Source organism: Anolis carolinensis, chromosome 6 (genome assembly GCF_035594765.1).
Source record: "Anolis carolinensis isolate JA03-04 chromosome 6, rAnoCar3.1.pri, whole genome shotgun sequence".
NCBI lineage: Eukaryota > Metazoa > Chordata > Lepidosauria > Squamata > Dactyloidae > Anolis > Anolis carolinensis.
Window position 1 is genome coordinate 33,104,127 of NC_085846.1, and position 22,130 is coordinate 33,126,256.

The 22,130-nt window shown below is 41.4% G+C and overlaps 1 protein-coding gene across 1 annotated transcript in view; it reads right to left on the bottom strand.

Moving 5' to 3' along the window:
• thra (thyroid hormone receptor alpha) overlaps positions 1–22,130 on the bottom strand; it is a 169,938-nt gene that overhangs the window by 115,772 nt on the left and 32,036 nt on the right. The window lies entirely within an intron of this gene.

Below are 22,130 nucleotides of genomic sequence, written 5' to 3' on the forward strand. Positions count from 1 at the left end.
GTTCAAGCAATCTGAACATAAGGTTGGTTTCTGGCAAATAGGCATATAAATATAGGATATTCTTCAAAGTTTTCTGGAGCAGTGAGATATGTTCATTAGAGTTCCTTACTCAACTTGTCTTTGAGTGTCCATGTTGACTGGGATCCAGTTTCGGCCACGCAGCCTTAAGGTAGCAACAAAAAAAGGGAGAAGGGTCTTTGTACCTTTAAAAGTTGTGTAGCGGGGGAAATTTCAGCAGGTGTAGTTTGCCATGTTTGCTTCACCTGCTGAAATTCCCTCTTCTGCCCACCCTACAAACACAGGACTCCCAGACTCCACACTGGCTTGTTTAATTAGTCTAAGTTCAAAACTGGGGGAAGGATAAATTGCAATCGGCCTTGACAATATGGACAGGTGCATTTTCATTTTCACATTTTGGGGAGGAGTACACTATCAGTGTGGGAACCTTTGCAGGTATCAGCTGTGTTCCTCTAGGTCAACAAATTGCAGGATGCAGCTTTTCCAGAAGTACTCATATTGGGAGACAGCAGGATTACCCATAACTTAGGGAGCATTTCAAGGTTGCCCACGATACACACACACACACACACACACACACACACACACACACAAATTGCTAGCATGTGAGAGACAATAGACCCCGAGAGCATGTCGGCAGGCTATTTTAGGAAGGCTTTTCTTTTCCTTTCATAAATGATTGCACACTTTAGCTTGCAAAACCAAACAAACTCATCCTCACAATTGACACTGGTACAGCATAGAACCACACACATTATCAAACCCCGCTGAATGCACGCTTTAGACCTTCCTCCTCCTATGCAGTGAATACAGAGCCATCATAGGGAAGACTATCACAGTGGTAGTTCACTGTCAATAGTATGCTGACTGAGTGTCCTTCCTTTTCCATGTGACTTTTTTCTGATTTAAGAAAAACCTTGCAATCCCCTTCCTCTTATCTGGTCTGCAAGTCCAGATGTCATCGGAAGGACAGAACACTGATAGAAAAAAGCTTCAGACAGGGTAGAAAACTAGTTGGAAAAGTTACTTTCTCTCCCCCCTCCCCCATTACAACCACAACCAGCACAAATGATGGCTAGAACATTGTTTCTTAAACTGTGGGTCCCAACCCCAAATGGGGTCCCCTTAGCTCAGTGGTTCTCAACCTGCGGATCCCTCCAGATTTTTTGGCCTTCAACTCCCAGAAATCCTAACGGCTGGTAAACTGACTAGGATTTCTGAGAGTTGTAGGCCAAAATACCTGAGAACCCACAGGTTAAGAACCACTGTGGGCTTGGCTTAATGTTGGGGTTACAAAAATTTCACAACAGTGAATCTAGAGTTTACAACGGGCTCTGCAGAAAATGTTTCAGCTGCACTTCATAAAAAGGAAAACCAGTCTGCTTAGCATGCCTCACAAAAGTCGATTTACTATCAGTAAATGATTGATTTTTATACCTATTATATATATACACACACACACACATACACACATGGGGTCGCGTAAACATTTCTTAGGCGGAAAGTGGGAAAAGTTTAAGAAGAGAAATCAGGAATTTGCAACCCCCCAAAAGGGAGGTATTTCAAGTTCTAGATATTGGTGCAACCAGCTCAAACAGAGTTGAAAATTGCCCCTGAGCAGAAATAAGTAGGAAAATGTCAAAATCCTTGGGCACTCTGCACCAGTGTTTAGACACCCAGGAATCATATCCAGCCAGCCTTGGCTCTCTGGATTAAGACTGAATGCATATTAACAGAAGAGACAGCAGGTGGGAGCAGTTGGGGATTAGAGAGCTTGTGTGTCCAAAAGGAAGCCGTGGGGGGAGCAGTCCCACTGAACAGGCAGTGGGTGCTGTGACACGGTGGCTGCGGCACATCTGAGCCCTTCCCCGGTGCCTTGCTGCTGCTCTTCTCTCCGGCACGGAGTGGCGTGGAGCCAGGCCCAGGGAGCTTCTTGTTCCTGGCTTGGAAAATCGGAAGATGTTTAATTAAGTCTAAGTGCTTTGGCATGGGAGGGGGGGAAAGAAGGGCCGTCGATGCAGCACAATCCGCCACAGAGCATCTGTTGCGGGAGGCCACCATAGCTCCCACGTAAACTTGAGCCAAGGCCAGCTGGCAGCTTGTCACACTCACACACACGCCTTGCAAGGGAACGGAGTGGCTCAACGGCAGAGGGAAAGAGTTAAATCATATCTCGCTTCCTCCCTCCTCCTCCTCCTTCCACGTTCCTTTGCATGCAGGAGCTCCACCCCCTCCATTTTCCCAGAGCACAGGAGTTCTGCGCCAGATTCCTTTCAAAATATTTGTCGACCTGGATGAGCAAGCAAGTGCAAAGCTTCTGTTAAATTGGAGTATGAAAATCCAAAACAGCTAATTTGTTTATTTTACAATCTCCATGGTTTTGTTTCTCATTAAGGGAGAGAGAAAAAATATGTGCAACAATATAGTTTCGTCTTAAGTGGAAAATCCAAACGTCACAGTGCACACATGCTAATTACGACGAAGAGGGCAATCCAGTCCCTTATCAGAGGAGCTGAGCATGAACTCATTTTACAGGGTTTACATATGACAATGTCCTGGTCACTGAGGTCCTGTGCTGACTCATAACCCAGCTGACACTTAAAAACCCACTTGCTTTAACTTTAACTCGTTAGGATATGAAGCAATGTAAAGAAACATACCTGTTTGAAAAATAAGGATTGAAAACTGTGTTTCCTGAACTCTGGTCTTCTAGACATTTTGGACTTCAGCTCCCAGAAGCCCTGATCATGGGCTGGGCCATGGCATCGGAGGCATCTGGGAGTTGCTGTCCAAATCATCCAGACTACTAGAATTTGGGAATCACTAATTTAAAATGTTAAATTAGAGATTTCCAAACCGTGTGTTGTCACACGTGTTAGCTGCAGTGTGATGGTGTGTTACGCAAATGCAACAAGAAATGACACAAATCATGGAATTTGCTATTATCATCTTAGTAAAAGGTAAAGGTTTTTCCCTGACATTAAGTCCAGTCATGTCCAACTCTGAGGGTTGGTGCTCATCTTCATTTCTAAGCCAAAGAGCCGGCATTGTCCGTAGACACCTCCAAGGTCATGTGGCCGGCATGACTGCATGGGGCACCATTTTCAATTATATTTCAGAAAATATATTATCATCTTACAAATCATATATTTTACAAAACATAATTGAAGGGTTCTCATGAGATATGTTGTGTCCCCAAACATATTGTTATTAAAACTGAATGACTATGTCGCGAAATGATGCATGTCTAAAGAAGTGTGTCACCAACATGAATGTGATTGCCCCAGATAATTTCTAAGGAGCATGTGGGGATTGTACTATATCACTAGACCCAGGAGAGGACTATTTTGCAACAGGAAGTGTCCCACAAGTCAACTTTCAGTCCACTTCCTTTAAAAAAAAAAAAAAGGCCTCCCTTGGGTCTAAAATGACTTGAAGTGGGATACAATGCAGTTAAAACACAGAAGCAGAATATAATATAAAAATACATAGAACAAAGAATGGAAGACCTAGAGAGAACATTTTAATCAAATCTGTAAATACCACTATGTAACAAAATTTGAAAAAAAAATCTGTTCCTGCTTTGAAAGTGTTATTTCCTGTTTAATTGTGGAACACTTACTTTGAAAGTAATTGTTATACTCCAGAAACTTCATTTTTGTGGCTGCCACAAACTATATTGAATTGGTTGAGACTCTACGAGATGTTCACTGAAAAACTGTAGCAAAATTTGATGTGGGATATCCCACCTAAACGAAGTTTTTGCAGTTCAATAAACTTTGTCCATGTTTTTATGATAGAACCAATTAGTAAATGACATTTATAACACAGGAACAAAAATCATATTACATAGTGCAATCAAACTCACAATAGTCAAACCCGCAAATGTGAAGGCTGTGCTTTCCTGAGCCTTCATCTTGATGTTCTGAGGTAAGGATTGCAAACTGCTGAACCTTATTCCATAAACTGGCTCACTTGTCTAAGCAATCTTGCAAAATCACAGATCAACCTTGACTAAATCACCCAATCACCTTTGTTTCTCTTAGGCTCTGCATCCATTTCCCCTTGAACTCTAAAAACAGAGCAAGCTCCTATTTCCTTGGAGGTAAGAAGGAATTTCAGTAGGTGTTGCTTGGCTCACAAGCAGGTAACAACACCTGTTGCATTCCCCTCTTTCACTATATAATTAAAGGGACATGAGCCCTTTCTGAACTTCACAGGAGATGGACTAGACACCTTAAGACTTTGAAACAAACAAAACAAAAACAAAATAACTAATCTCTTACACTTATTATACTATCAATAAAGTTGGATATTTTCTAGCAAAATTGGGTAATGATTTGGAATTTCTGGAGGAGCTAGCAACTTTCTGGAATTTACTTTCAGACTAAAGAGATTGAATTATTTCAGCAATAAGTCAATTACAAAGCTGGTGACTTACAAGGTTTAAGTCACAAAATTCAAGCATTTAGATCAGGGGTCCTCAAACTTTTAAAGCAGAGGGCCGGTCTACGATCCTTCAGACTGTGGAGGGGCCGAATTATCATTTGAAAAAGAAAAAAACAAATTCCTATGCACACTGCACATGTCTTATTTGTAGTGCAAACAACAACAATGAAAGAACAATACAATATTTAAAAATGAAAACAATTGTAACCAACATAAACCTATCAGGATTTCAATGGGAAGTGTGGACCTGCTTCTGGCCAATGAGATAGTTAAGTTAATTAGGATTGTTGTTGTGTCATTTCAGACTTTAGGTGAGCCTAAAATTGGAGCCTCCGGTGGCTCAGTGTGTTAAAGCACTGAGCTGCTGAACTTGCGGGCCGAAAAGTCCCAGGTTCAAACCCGGGGAGCAGAGTGAGCGCCCGCTGTTAGCTCCAGCTTCTGCCAACCTAGCAGTTCAGAAACATGCAAATGTGAGTAGATCAATAGGTACCACTCTGGCGGGAAAATAACGGCATTCCATGCAGTCATGACAGCCACATGACCTTGGAGGTGTCTATGGACAACTCCGGCTCTTCGGCTTAGAAATGGAGATGAGCACCAACCCCAGAGTTGGACACAACTGGACTTAACGTCAGGGGAAACCTTTACCTTTATCCTTTAAGTCTAAAATTATTTATTTATTCATTTACTACATTTATTACATTTATATCCCGCCCTTCTCACCCCGAAGGGGACTCAGAGCAGCTGTATGTACATACAATATATTATATTGTTAGCATATCACATTAGCATTATATATTACTATATTGAACTATATCACTATACTGTAATATTATATGTAATATATAACATATAATTAATATTATTATATGGCATTATTATTAGTATTATATTGTATCTATATATATAAAAGAGTGATGGCATCACAGCGACCCACAAAACAACAAAACTACAGGCCCCCCAACCTCGAAATTTGACAACACAACCCATCATCCACGCCTCTAGGTTGATACAACAAAAAGAAAAGAAAGTCCTAATTTGAGAAAGAGGAATAATTGCTTTTATCCAATTGCTGCCAGTTAGAAGGCTAAGCTCCTCCAACTTGGTCTCCTAGCAACCCAATAAAAAATAATAAAAAACACTAAAAATTAATACAATAAAATACTATAATAACAGAAAATAACTACAAATAATACAAGAAAATAATAAAATATAATAAATAAAAATATAACTTATAATAAAATTAATAAAAAATGCAAATAACGTCAAATAAAAATTACACAACAATTTTAAACCAATACCACCACCACTTTGCCACAGCAACGCGTGGCCGGGCACAGCTAGTAACATTATAACATTATTATCAATATTATATGTATATACAATATATTATATTATTTAAAATGATATAAAAATATTATATTATAAAACTGAGGGCGGGGGCCAGGTAAATGACCTTGGAGAGCCGCATCCGGCCCCCGGGCCTTAGTTTGGGGACCCCTGATCTAGATTCTAGACTAGGTGAGGCAGGTTTAAGAAAATGGGATTATAAGAAAGGGAAAAATCAATTGAAAGAGGTGTGCTTTTGGTGGAATGGATGAGAAATAGAGTCTTCATAAAAATTTTTCTATTTCTGCTAAAAATTGCCTATTTATTTAAGTCATTTGTGAAAGGCCACCTCCAAGACTGGTTCCAATCACTCACATGAATGGCTGTTTCCCCATGCATTTTTGAATAAAGGACGTCTTGGACTGCTATCTCAGTTTTTCTAAATTATCTCAATAAAAAATAAAACAATCTATCAACTTATTATTTCAAAATAACAACAACCCACAAACACCCATTTCCAAATGCAAGGGCAACAAACTTTACCAACAATTTCACATAAAATTTCTTACTATATTTCCAGATTAACAAAGAATTTAGTTTACACAAAATAAATACACTTCTCAGCACACCCAACTGTCTAGAACGAGGAGTACACATAAAAAAGATGTAATCCAGTTTACCAGGGCCAAACCAAGAGTGCATCTGCACTGCAGAATGAATACAGTTTGAAACCACTTTAATTACCAAGTCCTGCTTCAGTAATGTTATCACTCATCAAACCCCTGCTCACATAGCCAAGTTTTGAGTTTTTTCTGAACACCAAGAGGGAAGGGCCAATCTAATCTCGCTGGGAAGGGAGTTCCATAGCCGAAGGGCCACCACCGAGAAGGTCCTGTCTCTCGTTTCCACCAATCGCACCTGCAAAGGCGGTGGGACCGAGAGGAGGATCTCCCCGGCTGATCTTAGTGCTCAGACTGGTTCATAAAGGGAGATATGTTCGGACAGGTTTGGACCGGAAACGTTTAGGCAGCCAGTAGAGCTGACGCAGCAGGGGGGTTGTATGCTCCCTGTACGCCGCTCCAGTAAGGAACCTGGCTGCTGCCCATTGGACTACTTGAAGCTTCCAAACAGTCTTCAAAGGCAATACCACGTAGAGTGCATTGCAGTAGTCTATTCGAGATGTAACAGGAACATGGACCACCGTGGCCAAGTCTGGCTTCTCAAGGTGCAGGCGCAGTTGGCACACAAGTTTTAATTGTGCAAAAGTTCCCCTGGCCACCGCCGAAATCTGAGGTTCCAGGCTCAGCGATGAGTCCAAGAGGACTCTCAAGTTGCAACCTGTGTCTTCAGGGAAGTGTAACTCTGTCCAACACAGGTTGCAACCCTATCCCCTGTTTGGCCTTACAACTGACCAGGAGTAGATTTAGTTTCAATTTGTTTGCCCTCATCCAGATTAAAACTACAACTCACAATATTTCATACTATTGAACCACGTCAGTTAAAGTGGTGTCAAACTGCATTCATTCTACAGTATAGAAGCACCCCAAGACATTTCTCTCCTTGAAGTACCTCCAACTACTCCAAGTGGAGGTGTATTGTATACAAAACTCAGCAAAGTTACTTCAGTATGTAAAAAAATCCTGCAAACATCTCTTCCCATCCCTGGCAGTAAAAATGCAATACAGATGGAGTAAATGAGTAACAACTTGATGCTCTTTTACAATACCCACAATCTGCTGCCGGAGGGAAATGCTTCACTTTGCCTAATGGTACATCCTGTCCTTCAATCCAAAGAGCGTTTGATATATCCAACACCTCCAGATAAGCATCTGCAAGACCTTTTCTTTGTTTTGATGCCTAGGAACACAGAGCAACTCCAATGCAGATAAGAGAAAAAGATCTGTTCCAGCTTTCAGTTTGAGTAATATCAGCCTTTGCCAAGCTGGTACCCTCCAGATGTGTTGTTCCCCATTTCACCATCATCTCTAGCTAGTCCTGGTACACTCTGTGTAAAGTAGCACAAATCCACTGAGAGTTTCTTTTTAGAGTAGAAAGACATGGAAGTACCCACCAAATTATAAACACAAACACACTATAATCAGTCCTTCACATTCACTGGGGTTAGGGGTACAGGACTCTCATGAAAGTGAAAAACTGGATTAGGATTGACTTTTTTTTAACCTTGTTCATCCCAGAACCGATTCCAGACACCTGCTTAAGTTTCTCACTGTTTGCTTAGGACTGGTAGATAGAAACAAAAGATAGGCTCATGTGTTGTTCGTATATTGGTAACACCTCAAAATGAACCTGCCAATGAACTCTCCCAATGAGTTCATGTAGATCTTTAAGAGTATTAGAACATCTAGTGAACAAGTCTAAAAGCCAACAATGGCCATGACAAAAGACCTCTCTATATTTGAATCCCATGGTCTTTCTCCAAGAAGAAACACAAACACCGTACGACCAAGATCAGCATTTGAAATATTATTACAGTGGAAATTGTCCACAGTATTGTGATGGAAGATCTAGTATTTCCCATAGAGGACATATTACAACAATTTAATCTGCAAATCAAATCCGCAAGACAACATTTGCAAATATGGAGGATGTACTGTCTTGTGTTTTTCATTTTCCCCAACATTTTTATGTTACTTTGAGAATAATGCATTGCTAAATCATTACTAATGCATTACCTTTCAATGTTCTTATGATTTTAGAAAATCTATACACATAATAAAAGTGAAAATATGTATGTATGTATGTGGCTGGGGGGTCCACTTACACAGAAAAGCTCCCACTTCCATAAATAGCTATAACTCCCACTACCAAGGAGACACCAATGGCCCTCCCTCCAATGACATTGCAGGCGATAGAGAGCACGGTAATCATGTCCAAGAGCCCTGCCAATGTCCTATACAAACACCATACTGCCCACCACACAAGCGAAGGCTTTCATTTGAGGACAATTTCATTCTAGATACTATGCTTTTCCTTCACCACAGACATCACAGTGTTTCTCTTCATTGGTGTGGAATTTGCATGACCCTGACCACTGCCTCCCCCTTTCCTATGGCACACAGCAAACAGAGGAATTGATCAGCAACTGAATATACTGAAGAGGTTTGGGGAGAATTCACTACGATTTATAGGAGTTATTGGCACTGGGATGTATTGTTCACTTGCAATCTAAGAGCACTCTGAACGCCATCAATGATGGACCTGGAACTAACTTGGCATACAGAACCCCCATGACCAACAAAAAATACTGGAGGTCTTTTACCCGCTTCTTGACAGGAGGTTGGACTAGATGGCCCGTGAGGTCTCTTCTAACTCTATGATTCTATGATTTGGAGGAAATTCACCTTGATTTGGGGGAGTTGTAGTTCACCTACAGCCAGAGAGCACTGTGAACACAAACACCGATGGATCAGGACCAAACTTGGCACATACAGTACCCGATATGCCGAAATTTGATTACTGGAGGGATTTGGGGGGAACTGACCTTCCTTTCTGGGAGTTGCAGTTCACCTACAACCAGAGAAACTGTGACCTCCACCGATGATGAACCTGGACCAAACTTGGCACACAGAACCCCCCCCCCCCCTCCCCTGCCCATGACTAACTCAACCTCTTGGAGGGCTTTGAGGAACCTGACTCACCATAGTGGGAGTTGTAGTTTGCCCTACAGCCAGAGAGCACACGGAACCCCATCGACGATGTATCTAGAGCAGTGGTTCTCAACCTGGGGTCTCCAGATGTTTTGGGCCTACAACTCCCAGAAATCCCAGCCAGTTTACCAGCTATTAGGATTTCTGGGCATTGAAGGCCAAAAACATCTGGAGACCCCAGGTTGAGAACCACTGATCTAGAGAAAACTTGCCCAATATAACAAATTTGAAGTACTGATGGAGTTTCTCGGGGTTAACCTGCCATGATGTCAGTTATAGTTAATCTACAACTTTATGCATTTTGTACAATTTTAAAAAATGACTTTTTCAAATAACCCGGGAAGCACCCAAGCTAGTAACTTAATAAAAATAAATGAGCTAAAATCCCTACCAAAACCTTTTAGACGTGATAGTTATCCTCACATTAATGAACAATACACACATGCGTACAGATTTATATATACAGTATATGACAGAGTGTGTAACAGTAATTTTACTCTATAAAAAAGGACAGCATTTATATTCCATAAGTAATATGTTAGAAGTAATGTAGCTACTTTCAAGGTCTTCCATGCAACCTCTGGAGCCCCGGTGGCGAAGTGTGTTAAAGCACTGAGCTGCTGAACTTGCAGACCGAAAGGTCCCAAGTTCAAATCCCAGAAGCGGAGTGAGCGCCCACTGATGCTCCAGCTTCTGCCAACCTAGCAGTTCAAAAATATGCCAATGTGAGTAGATCAATAGGTACCGCTCTGGCGGGAAGGTAACCGCGCTCCATGCAGTCATGCCGGCCACATGACCTTGGAGGTGTCTACAGACAACGCCGGCTCTTCGGCTTAGAAATGGGGATGAGCACCAACCTCCAGAGTCAGACATGACTGGACTTAAGGTAAGGGGAAACCTTTACCTATAAAACCTCTGCTTTATGCTTCAGACTGTAATTCTAGCAAGGTGGTCCAGCAAGGGTATAATGATAATACCAAAAGTGGCGAAGAGTCTAGAAGAACAAACAGGGTTGCCTTCTTTCTGTCCATTTACAGACAAAGGTCAATTACTAGGATGACCAGGGCAGTTTCAATCTCCTAGACAGGCAAAGAACCAGATTGAGGCAAATAATCAGTATCATCTCAAAAACCTGCAAATCTGAAACATCACATCCTCCTCAAAGAATTTGCCCTGGAAAAGAAAGTTCAACCTCAGACGGTAATTATGCAAATCTGTTGGATTCACATCAGTTCTCTTGTAAAATGGTTGAAATACCTGCTCCTTTGAGGACATGGAAACAACGCCTTTCCTTATAGAGGCCTTGGGCTCCCCCATCTTCTGGAGAGATCATCTAGATCTGGCTGCATTTTTATAGGAACAACGATGGAAAGGTATGGTGTCTAAGCAACTTGTCAACATCCTCCGGCTATATGAACTAAAAGGCATCCAACACCAACCGGACTAGGCAGCATTCTGGCTACATCCATCTCTGATTCTGACATAACTATGAAGTCTATGTTGAAGCAGGTACAACTCATTTATCTCCAAAATGCCACGCTAACCAGGTGTAGCCGATTCCTGTTGGTTCGTTGTGCCTGTTTGAAGCAGACCACTCTTTGACCACTCAAAAGAATTCCTCCAGCTGACACACCACCATTTGAGTAGGTCTAAAGATGGACTCTCTAGTTTGACCTATACAAGGTGACTGGTCTAAGATGGGGTGGAAAATCTGTAGCTTTCCACATGTTGTTGGACTGCAACTTCCCTTAATTGACCCTGTCTACTGTCATTCCACCAGCAAGTCAAGTGCCTTCATTTTAGGCAGGTCTCTGACTCTTATGTCATTGTGACAGAATAATCTTGTAATGGGGTTTGTTATGAGTTTTTTATTGTGTCTTAATGGGCTGCTTTGAAATTATTTTGAATGTATGGTGATCCTATCATGCAATTTTCTTGGCAAGTTTTCTTCAAGGGGGCTTTGCCTTTGCTTTTCTCTGAGGCTGAGAGAGTGTGACTTGCTCAGGGTAATCCAATAGGTGTCCTTGGATGAGTAGGGATTCATAGAATCATAGAGTTGGAAGAGACCTCAAGGGCCATCCAGTCCAACCCCCTGCAAATAAGCAGAAAATTGCATTCAAAGCACACTCGACAGATGGCCATCCAATCTCTGCTTAAAAGCCTCCAAAGAAGGAGCCTCCACTACATTCCGCGGCAGAGAGTTCCACTGCTGAAAAGCTCTCACAGTTAGGAAGTTCTTCTTAATGTTCAGGTGGAATTTCTTTTCCTGTAGTTTAAAGCCATTGTTCTATGTCTTAGTCTCCAAGGCAGAAGAAAACAAGCTTGCTCCCTCCTCCCTATGACTTCCCCTTACATATTTATACACGGCTATCATGTCTCCTCTCAGCCTTCTCTTCTGCAGGCTAAACATGCTCAGCTCTTTAAGCCGCTCCTCATAGGGCTTGTTCTCCAGACCCCTGATCATTTTAGTCACCCTCCTCTGGACACATTCCAGCTTGTCAACATCTCCGTTAAATTGTGGTGCCCAGAATTGGACACAGTATTCTAGGTGTGATCTGATCAAGGCGGAATAGAGGGGTAGCATGACTTCCCTGGATCTAGACACTATCCTCCTATTTATGCAAAATCCCATTGGCTTTTTTAGCTGCTGCATCACATTGTTGGCTCATGTTTAAGTTGTTGTCCACGAGGACTCCAAGATGTTTTTCACACATACTGCTGTCGACCCAGGATTCGAATCCTGGTTTCCAGAATCATAGGCCAATGCTCAAACCATTATAGTAGTTCTCTCTTGTGTTTTAAACAGGTCTAATTATTAGAGTGTTTGTAACAGAATTGCTATAATGATGTTTTAACTTTTGTATGAAATAGATTTTACTGTAAAGTAGGCTGTCTGGTTATGAGATTAGGGGTACAGGATGCTCATGAAAGTGAAAAAAAAGTGAATCAGCCATATTATTATTTTAATTTTTTCAAACAGTAGCCTCTCAAATTTCCAAAAGAATCATCAAACCCGCTGCATCTTAAACCCAGACCTGGGGGCAAGGACTTGCTTGGGTTCCTTGGTGGTGAAACAAATGTGTTCTCCCCATGTTCAGAGGTTATCTTCTTCTAAGAGAGAAGAAAGGCACATCTCTCTCCCTTTCTTTACAAGTTCTGGGCCAAAAGTAGTTGCAGGGCTTTAGCTTTGGTGGGAGTCCAAGTTCAAATTAAGCCCTTGACGAAACAAAAAATAGTCACTGCAGGAGATAAACTTGTTCCCTTTCCAGCCGTTTAAACAACCCTCTTAACATGCAACCGCCTGGCTGGCTCCCAGTTCCCACCATCCCTGCACCCAGCAAGGGCTTTTCCTGCTGACTCAGGACTTTTGCAGCTGCAAAACAAGCCGCGGCCGAAGTCCAGGGCTGAGAGGGAGCCAAACTGCACCTGGAGACAAAGTGGCCGCCCGAGGAGTGTGCGCGCTACAAGGGGATCCTGATGTAGTACAAAAGCAGAATGTGATCCACCGGGGAGCAAAGCAGGTCTTTGGAGAGCTGATCATGGACATTGGCAAGCTGCAGCAGAAAGAAGGGACCAATGACCGAAAGAATCCATGTGCCTATAATAAATCTTGGGGGATTATAAACAACAGTGCAAAGGAGGAGGTTGAGGTTGGCTCCGGGGTTGCAGTTGAGATTTACTGGCAGAGATGAGATAGATGGGGAGGAGGTAAAACAAAGGGAATCATAGGCAAACTACATTAAGGGTTGTAAGGGAGGGGGGAAGTGTGAAATGATTTCTGTGCAAGCTCAATTAATATCCTTTTTTTCCTTGTGGCTGCAAGGAAGACCAACATCCTTTTAAAAAGCAGAAAAGAAAGGAAGTTCCTGGCCTTTAAGGTTATGAAAATAAACTTTCATGTGTATGATCAATGCTTGGCTAAGCCTCTGAAACCAGAGGAAGGGCTGGCTAGGATATCCAGAGTCCAATAAACAGGCTCCTGAGCTCTTCATATATGAAGAAAAAAAAAACAGTGAGGAAATCTCTTCATACTGCGTAAATGTGGTAGCACAAAATAACATCTAGGATCAAAACATCTTTGATTTTACACAAGAGATAAGAACCCAGAACATTCACTCACGCACTAACAAGAATGGAAATTGTTAAGTTAAGGCCTTATGTTTCACCCTGCCTAAGACATCACACAGCAAACTGCAGTGTGCTCATTTACATGTTTTGCTCTAAGCGCCAACACTGTTGCTTGGATTTTCATACCCAAGAATCCGCTGCTGCGGTTTGGAGGCAGTGCTGAAGCTGAGATCATAAAATTTACACCCCTAAATTCTAAACATTCTCTTCTGACAAACAGCCTCTTAATAAAGCTTTTCTGAAACAGAGTCCAAACTGATGCACGTTCATTTAAAATAAAATAGCAATATATCCTATTTGGACATAACTACAAAGATTACTTGTTAAGTAATGCAGGAGTGTGCAATCTAGGGCCCACATGTGGCACTTGGGAAGGGAGAGTTCTTCACCATCCAAATCTTCCCTTATGCGCTTTTACCACTGCAAACCATAAGAGGAGCGACGTCTCCCTGCGTGCTGGCTCCCAGCAGAATCTGGTTTCTATCAGCCCATGAAATCATTGACTGACAGGCTGGTAGACTCTAATTCTGCTAGGAAAAAGAGAGTAGTGTAGTGGTTCTCTTTTAGTTCTTTCCCCCAGTAGAACTGAAAGCACTGGAAAAGGACGTTTATAGGACTGCATGGAAGAGGATGAAACTGAAGGCTCCTTCCTCCGCTTAAGCAATCTGGAACATGACCTCCGGGAATATAGAGAAAGCATTAATCCCTCACCCCATTCCAGCAATTTGGATCAAGATCATATTTAAAACATTTCTCTCATTTCAGCATTTGAGATTCTTTCATGCTACGCAATTATAGTGCTATATTCCACATTATCAACTATGATAATATCCTGTGGAATCCTGGGATTTGTAGTCTGATGAGGCCCTAGAGCAGTGGTTCTTAACCTGTGGGTCCCCAGGTATTTTGGCCGTCAACTCCCAGAAACCCTTACAGCTGGTAAACTGGTCGGGATTTCTGGTTGTAGGCCAAAACACCTGGGGACCCACAGGTTGAGAACCAGAGCTCCCTTGGTTGAGGATCCTAAACGCCACTCCTCAAAGTCTAATTTGTGAAGAATCACTGAGGAGAGATGGACAACCTAATGCCATCTGCTACTTTTTCTGAACAATGTATTAGCTCTGTATTAGCTTTCATGGCCAGAATCACTGGGGTGTTGTGTTGTTTCTGGGCTGTATGGCTGTGTTCTAGCACCAGCCACAGATGCAGGTGAAATGTCAAGATAAATTGTTGCTTGAACACAGCCATACGGCCCAGAAACCACAGAACACCCCAATGTATTAGCTTCTTCTGGATCTGCCTAGATGTTTCCCTAATGTTTCTCTATTCTGTCCATCTGGTTCTTTCCTCTCAACACGCTCACACTCAGTAGAATCCTGCACATATGTGCCCCCTCAGGAAATGCCTTCCTTCCCAATACTACTTTGTTTGGCATCCTCTTTATGTATGTCATAGCTATGCATTTTAAAAATAGATGATGATATTGTATCCCACTTTCTTCCTACTACTGAGACTCAAAATGACTTGAGTGTGTGCATGTGCCTTTAAGTGGTCATCAACCTATGGAGATACCATGAATTTCATAAGTTTTCTTTGGGAAGGAATACTCAGAGGTGGTTTTGCCATTTTTTTTCTCTAAAACAGTGGTTCTCAACCTGTGGGTCCCCAAATGTTTTGGCCTTCAACTCCCAGAAATCCTAAAACCTGATAAACTGGCTGGGATTTCTGGGAGTTGTAGCCAAAACACCTGGGGACCCACAGGTTGAGAACCACTGCTCTAAAACATAGCTAACAGCACCTACAATTTGTTGATGGTCTTCCATCCAAATACTAATCAGAACCAACTCTACTTGGTTTTTACTACCAGACAGGATGTGGTGCCAATGTACAAAATACTGAAAGCAATACATGCAGATTAAAATACACATAAAAAGTGTCAGCAAAAATACATAAATGTTATTCTAAAATGCAGTAATTGTTCTGTTTTCTAAATTCCAAAATGGATCCAAGATATTACACTACAGATCAGAGTATGAACTAATGCAACTCTCCAGATGTTATTGAGCTGTGATTACCATCAATCTTAGCTAGCACAAAAAAGTTGAGGCATTCTGGGCATTGCAGATCTAAACTGAGTTCCTATCCCCCGCTATAGATCAGCATAAATATCCACACACATGCACCCAAATTATAAACCAGTCACATCCTATCCTTGTTTACCTGGGGCCCTTCCACACAGCCATATAACCTAGAATATCAAGGCAGAATATCCTACAATATCTGCTTTGAACTGGGTTATTTGAGTACACACTGCCATATATTCCAGTTCAAAGTAGAAAATGCGGGATTTTATTCAGCTATGTGGAAGGGTCAGTGGGAGTAAGAACTAGACTTACTCTAGGTTTAACTCTTTCCTTCCTTCCAGTTCCAAAATGCATAAGATTGTTCTGCAAACCTACAAAACCATTTACCCAATTCCAATATATAAAACAACCCAACTTGATCTCTTTTGTGTTATATTTTCAACCATGAGGTCTAAAAGGCTTACAGATTTTTTAAAAAATTGGGGAATGCCCAGAAATTGGAAAAAGCACGACTTATACGTGGGAAACCCTTACAAGTTCACTGTATTAATATTCGGTTGCTCTGATACAGCCAAAAAGGCAAAGGACCAGAAATCTTCACGCCACTGGAAAGCTCACAGCAATGGATGCTCTCTGCATCAGCCATTTCTGCAACTTGTCAGCTTAGAGGCCTAAAGTGGATCAGGCAGGTAAGATGCTTTGCAGGAAGGTAACTCACTTGACCAATTAGCACAGAAGCAATAAGCAGATCAAATGAAGAGGCAAAGTACAAGGTGGGGGATGACTGGCCAGCCTGCAACACGCCTAAGAAAGATTTCAGGGGGACCTCTTAGTAAACAGGGAACAGAACACAAACCATAATTATGAAATTATAGAGAACAGTTTCCAAGAGTCACAGGCTAATGCTATCTACCACCTTTACTACAGAAACATATGCCACAGTGCTTTAAGAGGAACAGAGCATGTGGTATTAGATGCAAAATTATGAATCTCAACTTTCGTGTGCATATGTTGTTATAAGTAAATGTTTCCCCGTGACATTAGGCCTAGTTGAGTCCGACTCTGGGGAATAGTGCTCATCTCCATTTCTAAGCCGAAAAGCCGACTTTGTCCGTAAACGACTCCTAGATTATGTGGCCAGCATGACTGCATGGAGCGCCGCTATCTTCCCACCTAAGCAGTACCTATTGATCTACTCACATTTGCATATTTTTGAATTGCTAGGTTGGCAGAAGGTGGGGCTAGTGACAGTTCACCCCACCCCGTGGACTCGAGCCACCACCATTCCGGTCAGCAAGTTCTTCAGCTTAGTGGTTTACCTCTCTGTGCACTTTCATAGTCCTTTTGGTTGCAACTATTTGCATGAAAAATTCAGAGGCAATGCCTTCTCAAAATGCAGAAGACAGAAAAGTGATTGAGTAAACTTTCCAGGACATGACTTCTGTGCTCTGCATAGCTTCCTTTCCCCCTTTCCGTGACTAATAAAATGCTTAGTTGTCAAAGAAAGGAAGACAAGAAGGAATAAAGGAAGGAAGAGAGAGTAAGATAGAGACAGACTCAATATATGTTGTTTATGCGAGCGGGAAAAATAATATTTTCAGTAACATGTAGATTGTGAAGCTACAACATTTATTTTATTGTAAAATCCTGGGGGACATATAGCTCCGTCCACAGTTCAAAAGCAATGCTGACAAACCAGAAAGGAAGATTCAGAAGAGATGACAAACTAGAAGAGCAGCTGCAAGTCCACTGGGATCTTGAATTTTGCACACATGGCACTAACACCCACAAAAAGTGACAGATGATGGAAAAGGAATTGAATTGCACGGGGCTCATCGAGCACAAACTTATTTAAGCCTCATGTGCCAAAAACTCCCCACTGGGTGCAGTGTGAGTTTTCCTAAAGAAGGGCCCACATCACTGAAGGCCAGAATGGAAAAGGGTCTCAAGTGTCAATCCCATGAGGGGAGGATGAAAGAAATGGGTATATTAAAAGGACATTGGAAAATAAAGTGGATGACTTCTCGGGGAGTTAAAAAGTAAGTGGGGTGCATGGAAGAAAGAGGATTGCAATTAATTGTGATATGCAATATAGACAATAAGGAACAGATTGTAAAAGCCACCAAGAAAATGTTCCCATTTGCCACTTCCATTACTCAAAAAAATTATTTTGAACTTTAATGCCTAGATTCCTTCAAATTAAGAAGAGAGGAAAGAGGATTGTGATTAATTGTTATATTCAATATAGACAATAAGGGACAGATTATAAACTCCACTACAGCAATGCTCACCTTGCCACTTCAATTGCTCAGAAAAGTCACTTTTTTGAACTGTAACTCCTAGGATCTTTCTGCCAGCAGGCAGCCCACAAAACACTTAGCTTCCCTCAGCTCTAGCTCATTTCTCACCTACCAAAACAAGTTTCCTGTCACTGTTGTTGAAATAAGATTCAAGTGCTAGACCAAGTTGATTGGGTACACAAAACGAGAAAGCTCAGGGACATTATGTCCATTGCTTCCAGTAGCACATTATTTTTTTTGTTTGAGCCAACCCTGCTGGAACAACTCTTGTGTAATGCCACCTCTTATTTCCTTCAAATCTTACCTCAAAATTTATTTCTCCCCTGCAGGTCCCCGAGCTCTCATATCCTACTGTTACTGAGCCTAGGAATTTATTATTATTGTTATAATGATTATTTCTCAGTTTCGTAGTGTACTGGGTGTTTCCAACCAATGTTTGAAACCATCAATATCTTAGATTTTCACCAAGCATCAAGGAATCTGCAATATTGTCAGATAATGCAGCACATTTCAAACAATGTTTTTGTAATTGCGACAGCTGTAACTTTAGTTAGCAACCTGACTGACTGGGAAACTGAAGCAATAACGATAAATTAATAAATCTATCTAGTCAAGAAGGAAGGAATCACTGGAGTTCAGTAGTCTTCTCTTATTTATGGGGATACTTTCAAGACCTTCTTGTGGATCCTTGAAACTGCAAATAGAAGTGGTGGAGGCTCCTTCTTTGGAGGCTTTTAAGCAGAGGCTGGACGGCCATCTGTCGGGGGTGCTCTGAATGCGATTTCCTGCTTCTTGGCAAGGGGTTGGACTGGATGGCCCATGAAGTCTCTTCCAACTCTATTATTCCATGATTCTATGCAAACCCTAAACCAGTAATTTGGAATCATAGCTGACTTCATGCAACTGAAGTTGTAGAAAGCAAATCCACAGATAAGATGGAACTACTCTATATATTCATGTATAAGCCTAAAGTTTCAATTAAAAATGGTCCAAACAGGTGACTTATCCACAAGTCAATATAAGCACTGTATTGCTGGAAGAAGCAAAGACCACCAGCATTGAAGCAATGCTCCTACGTCATCAACTCCGCTGGACTGGTCACGTTGTCCGAATGCTCAATCACTGTCTCCCAAAACATTTACAATACCCCCAACTCAAGGACAGAAAACGGAACGTTGGTGGACAGGAAAAGAAATTTAAAGATGAGCTTAAAGCTAACCTTAAAACTGAGGTATAGACACAGAGAACTGGGAAGCCCTGTGTTAAGGATTGTAGAAGGCTCTGACGTCCACCTGTGAATCAAAATGACCCTGCAGGGTAATGATGTGTCACTCAGATTTGTAGAACAATTAACAGGAACTTTACTGACTTCAAAATGGTCAAACAGAGCATTAATATTTACAATAGTCTCTCTGATTGCTTACAGAGAACAGTAGGAATAGTCTTTTTAAAGTCCATAAAATTGCCTCAGTGCCTTAGAAATAACAGGACCTATGAGAGTCAGCAGCCATCTTCTCTCTTGGCTGTTTCCAGTCACTTTGAGGAAAAAACCTGCTCGAAGGTTCCCCAGTAGCATGGCAGAGAAATTAGCGAATCAGATTCCTAGCTGTCCGCAGGCTCAGCCAATCGCCTTCTTACACATACTTTTCCAGTTAACCCATCTCCTTGGAATGACCCTAGACTTCTCCATGAGTCCAATCAAAATCCATAATTTTGGTCCCAAAACCTGCTCTTGATTTATGCACGAGTACAGTATATACAGTATTTTATCTTCAAATAATGTGGCATCTTCCAAGTAAGGTCACTTTCTGTAATTAAAGTACTTGATCGTATATATTCAGATATTTTGTTGGTCCATCTGGAATTGCTCCCAGGTTACCTATCACTACTGGAACCACAGTTGTTTTTAATTTTCCCAGAGGTGACGAAGCTTCATGTATACATCTCGATTTTTCACAATCTTTCTCCTCTCTTTGACTTTGAATCTCCTGTCCTCAACCACAGTTATGTCTGGCATATTATGCTGCTGTCATTATTCATTTATATCCTGCCTTTCCCCTTATAGTATGACCTGAAGCAGCTTCAAAATATTAAAACCAATAAGGGTTAAAATGTACAAAACTATTAGCAGAAATATATTGTTTTTTTAAATAAATTAAACCACCTATGGAATTAAAATAATAAAATCTCTTTTTTAAAACAGATGAAAATCACTAATATATACAGTATTGAATGAATGAGTTTGGCACCACTTCAGCTGCCATGGATCAATGCTATGGGATCATGGGAGTTGCAGGTTGGTGAGGCACGAGCACTCTTTGGCAAAGAAGGTTAAAGAGCTTGTAAAACTACAACTCCCCTGATTCCATAGCACTGAGCCACAGCAGTTAAAGTAGTGTCAAAGTGCATTATTTTGATAGTGTAGATGCACCCCAAGGCAGTACATTTAACTGAGATTTATTCCACACACATGAACAGAATATATATATCACACACACCCCTCCGCCTCCCTCACCGCATTCAGTCTGTTTTGTAAAGGGGTCGTGAATGGAAATAGTTTCTGAAGCCCTGGCTTTGAAACCATCGTTTTAGGATTTTTTTTAAAGCGTCTTATTTAATTAGGGAGACACTTGTCATTTTCCCTTTCTTACCTGCCCACCTGCTCACCAAAGAGCCCTTGAAGACTACAGAGCACCAGCCAGCTGGGAGGCAGCAGCACCCATCTGGCAGACAGAGGAGGGGGCGGCTTCAGAAAACGGCGTTAAGTGACCTGCGTGAGGATTCAGCCCTGCTTAGATTTAATCCAGAGAACACTTTGTGGTGGGTAGGGATTCCACAAGCTGATTACCAAAATTATATATATATATATATATATATATATATATATTGCAAAAATCACAAACATCTGGCCAAGAGGGTGGGGAGTGTGACTCAGTCAAGGGGAAATCAGAGAGGCACAGCATCAGTCTGGGGCTCCATGGCCTTACAGTTGTACTGGTGGGTGGGAGCACTGACAAATAGGAATGCGATCAGATATATTGACAAATCAGAATCTTTGTCTCAATGTTTACATCCTACTTCACAGGGTCTTAACCCAGACCTTCAAAGCTGCTAACATAGGACTGACCTAACCTTGTATACATCAATGATAATGGAATACAAAACCCACCATCCCAGGGTTAGCAAGGCTACTGATCACACTATATAACTCAATATTTGTTCCTGGGTTATAAACGTCATTTCCTAATGGGTTCTATCATAAAAACATCAAAAAAGTTTATTAAACTGCAAAAACTTTGTTTTTGTGGGACATCCTGCAACACATTTTGCTATAGTATTTCAATTAATATCTCACTGAGTCTCAACTAATTCGACATATTTTGTGGCAGCCACAAAAACAAAGTTTCTGGAGTATAACAACTACTTTCAAAGTAAGTACCACACAATTAAACTGGAAATAACACTTTCAAACAAGGAACATATTTTTTTTTCAAATTCTGTTACATAGTGTTGTAAAGGCTTGGGATTGATGGAAAATCTGGTGCTTTGCAGTATTCAAGGGCTCTTTGGTGGGAAAGTGGGGCAGGCAGGAGTGGGAGGGTGCTTCAGAACATTTTCAACCAGCATCTAAAGGTTTTGGGGTGAGTTCTTTTTTACAAAAATACTGTAACTATTCAGTCAAACCCATTACCGGATGTTTGGGCCCCATGACATCTGCAAAAGTAGAAAACTCACGAATTGAAAAGCTGAAAGTACACCTCTCTAGGAACCTCTAAATCCTTCAGCATAACTACAGTCAACTTCCAAAATAACATGATGTAAAAGCTCCACTGCAGGACTAGAAAATAATTTAGTCAAATCCACAAATAATCAAATCCTCAAAAGTCAAACTCAAAAATGTGGACGTCTGACTGTATTTTCGATATCCCAGGATTTCCCCAGTCAATAGAAAATACCGCCCTCCATAGCACTGAGCCACAGCAGATCAACACATCAAATTTGTGCATGGACAACTGGCCATTAAGTGAAATATTTCAGCTAGATTGCTGGGGTTACCTGTAGGGAGCAAATTGTCGAAAAAGCTTCCCTGTCAGTCCATTTCTTGGCACAATTCGAATAATTGGTTACATATATTACCTATAAATCCCTGAAAA